Source organism: Rhinopithecus roxellana, unplaced genomic scaffold, assembly GCF_007565055.1.
Source record: "Rhinopithecus roxellana isolate Shanxi Qingling unplaced genomic scaffold, ASM756505v1 contig2858, whole genome shotgun sequence".
NCBI lineage: Eukaryota > Metazoa > Chordata > Mammalia > Primates > Cercopithecidae > Rhinopithecus > Rhinopithecus roxellana.
This window is the reverse complement of record NW_022142251.1, coordinates 69,938-74,702: the sequence shown is the minus strand read 5'-3', so window position 1 is coordinate 74,702 and position 4,765 is coordinate 69,938. Positions and strand designations below refer to the sequence as shown.

The 4,765-nt window shown below is 34.8% G+C and overlaps 1 pseudogene; it reads right to left on the bottom strand.

Annotated features, from left to right (window-relative positions):
* Positions 1-2,145: 2,145 nt before the first annotated feature.
* LOC115895823 lies at positions 2,146-2,510 on the bottom strand (annotated as a pseudogene).
* Positions 2,511-4,765: the final 2,255 nt, after the last annotated feature.

The window sequence follows — 4,765 nt, the reverse complement described above, 5'->3', positions numbered from 1 at the left end:
GGGCAGCTGCAATTTCAGGGATCTGATAACACTAACTACATTTGTTGTCTTTAGTTGCTGGTAGGCAGGTAGTAGCTAATCTCTGGGTTACCTTATGGCTGCTGTTTGGGTTTCCCAGCAATTTAATCACATATTAAGCCAATTACCTTCTTTAAATTCCCTATGTCTGCAATTTCTGGAGTAGTATCTGTTTCTCAACTAGAGTCTCACTGATACGGGTGGCAAATTGACAACTATGGGTGATTGATCACATGTAAGGGAGAATATGAAGGATCTCAGATGACTTCTGAATTTGAGAAACCAATTGGATGATGATGTTGTTCGCCCCAAGAGGTAAACATAGAAAGGGGAAGAAATGTGATAGGAGGAGGCCTGAATTGTTTTCAGCATGTTTAATTTGATGTGTCTGTGGGACATCCAAAATAAAGACGTCCAGTAGGAATTTGGATAGATGAGCCTGTAAGCTCCATGAAAACAGAAACTGATATTGTCTTATTCTAAGCTACTTGTTACTTTTATGTTCTCATCTCATACTGGTACTGCCCTTTTCACTCCATTACAGTCACATTGGCCTCCTTAATGGTCTTCAAACACAACAGGCATAGTCTCATTTCAAGACTCTTGCCCTTGTTTATTCCTCTGCCTCTAGCACTCATTCCCTAGCTATCTGCCTGAATCACTCCCTCAACTCCTTTAGGCCTATGCTCATATGTTCATCTTCTCTATGAGCCTACTATCCTCTGACCACTTTATTTTAGATTGGACCCTCCAGAGCACAACTTTATCTCCCCAATTACTGCTTAAGTTTTCTCTATAGAACTTATCACCATCTGGCACATTGCATATTTGATTGTTTACTGTACATTTTCCCCACTAGAATGTGAGCTCTATAGGGAAGAACTGTTTTGTTTACTGCTGGATCCTCAGTGCCTAAACTAATGTTGTATGAATTAGTTTGAATGAATGAATGAGATGTGTATCCCCAAAGGTGGTATGGGTGGTATGGGCCAATTTCTAAATTGATTTCGAAATCATCAATCGAAAGACATAAGAGTGGATAAGATTACCTGCAAAATATTGGTAGATTGAGAAGAAGGGAGTGCTGAAGATAGAAACCTGGGAAACATTAATATTTAGGATCCTTTGAAAGATGAGAAACCAGAAAAAGAGCTGAGAAAGAGCCAGAAAGGGAGAGAAAGGAAACATGCAAATAGACAGTGGTATATCAGAAACCAAGTCTAGAAAGGAGAAGTTGGTCAAAAGTGACAAATGATGCGACCGGGTCAAGTATGAGTGACTGAAAATTATCTCTTGAACTTAGAAACTAGAAGGACATTGATGGCTTTGGTGAGAGCAGTTAACTCTAAGTGGCGAGTCAGAAGGCAGATTGCTGTGAATTCAGTAGTGGAAGATAAAGGATTCTGTATGTGGATAATTCTTTCAGGAAGATTAGTTGTGAAGGAAAAAAACGCAATGGTATTTGGGGGTTATGGAAGGAGTTTCTAAAATTAGGAATGATTTGGGCATTTTGATATTTATGAGTAGGAAGAGTCAACATGGAAAGTGAGGCAGAAGATATAAAAGAGGGGAAAAGGGAGGAATCATCAATGGGGAAGGCAACAGGGTGTAAGAGACATATTTGCACAGAGGAGCATAAAGTTCAGAGTTATTCCTGATGATCTTTATTTTGTCACTGACCTAGGAACATGACCAAGTATTGAAGTATGCTCAGATGGGATTTGAGTTTCTGAGGTAAATTCCATTTTGTTTTATATTGTGGTCATTTGGTGTCAATCGAATAGGAAAATTTTAAAAAGAAATTATCTTAGATTTTCTGTCTTGACTTTTTGTTATGATTTCTGTGAGAGTTCCTTGATTTACTATTCCTATCCAATTCCACTTAGGATTTTTCTTTGTGGATATTTTGCCTCTGCTTGGGAGAAGAGAGGTAAAAATAGGTCACATGGGCCATGAAGTCCTCTGATGGACCGTTTCAACTGTCCTTATGTTTGGCAACATAAATATTCTTCTAGAAAATGAAATATTTTCTCTGAACAGCATCTCTGTATCCAGAAATGTTTATATTATGTATTTACCTAAAGATACAGCTTCCACAGCAGCAAAAATAAAAACATGACGAAGGCCTCAATTCCTTTTATTCTTACTTAGGATTTCAAAGTTGCTAATTTCTCTTTTTATTAGGCTATCACTCATTCCTTCCTGAATAAGCAGAGGCAAACAGTAGATGGAGCCTGGTTTTTACTCGGATTCAGCTTCCTCATTGTTCCAGTATGGCTTTTACCACATCTTGGTGTCTCAGTTATGAATGCTTGTCTCAGTCTGGCCTGGAAATCCACCACAGGCACTTGCTGCTGCTGAGAATGCCTCAGGTACAGTTGACACTCTTGGTTGCTCAGTGCAGCTGTTCTGTATTTGACTTGAACTTCCACCTCTGGCATGTGCTGTTCTGTAGTCCATCTCAGGTGTAAGTGATCCCTTGCTTGCTCCATTGCCTCACTGACTGGTCCTTAGGCCAAAACATCAGGCATCTCTGACAGCCACTCCACTCTTCATCCAACCTTTTAAGTTCTTCTTGGCGATAGGTTTGGTCTGCTACAAGTCAACCAAAAATGGTCTGAAGCAGTTATCCTACTGTATGGTTTTATGAGATACCCTTTACTAAATTAATATGCTTTTTTCTACTATTGAAATGAGAAGAGGATTTTTATAATCATAAATGAATACTAAATGTTACCAATTGAAATACTTCTTGAGATAATATTTTCCTTTTAATCTGATAATATGAAGAACTATAATGATAGAATTTACAGTGTGTTACCATGTTAGTATGTCTAGAATGAAACTTACTTGGTCATGATATGTTATTTTTTTGACATAGTGGTGGATTGATTTCCTAACATTTTATTTAGAACTTTTGCATCTGTTTTCATTTGTGAAATTTGCTTCACTTTTCTTTCCTGTGATATATTTTTCTGGTAAAATAAATGGTTAGTTTTACAACTTCTTTATACTTTCAAACAGTTCAAGTTAGGCACTACTTATGCCTTGGAGGTTATTAGAACTCACATATAAAGCCATTTGGGCCTTGTACCTATACCTATTAAGGATACAGGTCTTTGACTAAATTTTAATTTATTTTGTTGCTTATTGTCTATTGGGGTGTTCTATTTTTGACAATTTATGTAGCTTTAATTGCACTTAATATAGGTTTTAATGTTTTGATTGAAATTGTACATAGCTTTATGCTTTACACTTATACTTAAAACATCTCTTTTGTACCTGTGGTTATATTGTCTTTTTCATTTAAATGCTGTGATTTCTCTTTTTTTCTTAGTCAAAATTGCCAAACGTCTGTTCATTTTCCTTTAGTCTTTTAAAAAATCTTGTTTTTTTTTTATTTTTAAATTTGCCTTTACCAGCAAGTCCTGTTCCTTCTACCAATAAAATATATTCTATATCTAATCACTTTGCATCATCCTCAAAACTAAAAGTTTTAGTCAAAAATATCATAATATCTGGTCTAGGTTATTGCTATCATCTCTGAATTGGTCTTGCTGTTTTTCTCACCCACACTCAATTCGTTTTCTATATTGCATTTGATTGATCATATTAAAATACAAATTATACTTTCAGTAGTTTCCCATTGCAATGGGAAAACAATTCAAGCACCTTCCCTTGGTTTTTGTTAAGACCGCATGAGCTCATCCCCACTTACTTGTCTGATGCCATCTCTGGCTATTCTTCGCTTGGTTCCTGCCTCTCCAGCTACACTGGCTCTTGTTCACTTTTTTAAAAAGGGCTTTCTTGTTCGTACTTTAAAGTCTTTTCAATTGCCATGTCCTCTCACAGAGTGTCATTCTTTTCATTCTTTATTTGGCTGGCTCCCTCTCATCCGTCAGCACTCAGCAATGTGACTAAGTGACTATTTTAAATTATTTATATTTAATTAATTTAAATTAATCACATATTTTACTTGCTATAGCTTAATATTATTTTATATTAATTAAATATAATTACATTATATAATTTAGTGTTGTATTATATTAATTTAATAGTATAATATATTATAGCAATTAAACATATTTAAATTTGTTTATTTATTTTTATTTAATTAAATATAAATAAAATGTAAAATTCAGTTACACAGTTGCATTTCAAGTGCTCAGTAGGCTCAAGTGTAAATGGTGGTTACCAAATTAGACGGTGCAGATTATAGTGCAGATTTTCCATCACTACAGAAAGTTCTATTGAACAGTGCTGCTCTAGAGCATTGAAAGCACTTATTTAAGGCTTCATTAAAATATATTGAATGACTTTTGAGTTCCACAGGGATTGTTTTGTTACATTTCAAGGTTTCCTTGTTACATCTTTAATTCCTCTCTTATACTTTATTTGGCTTTATTTATGTTGATTCTTTTCATTGTTTCCTGAATTATAAATGAAATTTATTTGTTGTTGGCCTTTATTTTTTCTAGTTAATGCACTCTATGGTGTAAATTCTATACTGAATAAATGTTGGCCAGAGGTAGATATGTGGTTTTTAATTCTTTGTTTGCTTTAAAACTATCTGTAATTTCCATCATAAAGTTGTCTTTAACTCAGAAATAATCTAGGAGAAGCACTTCCAGAATGGTGCAGTAAAAACCTCCAAAATTCTACTTCTTTATAAAGTATATAAAAACTCTAGCTAAAATTGTCCAAATTAAATTTTCAGAATTATAGAAACTAACCAAAAAAGACTTGC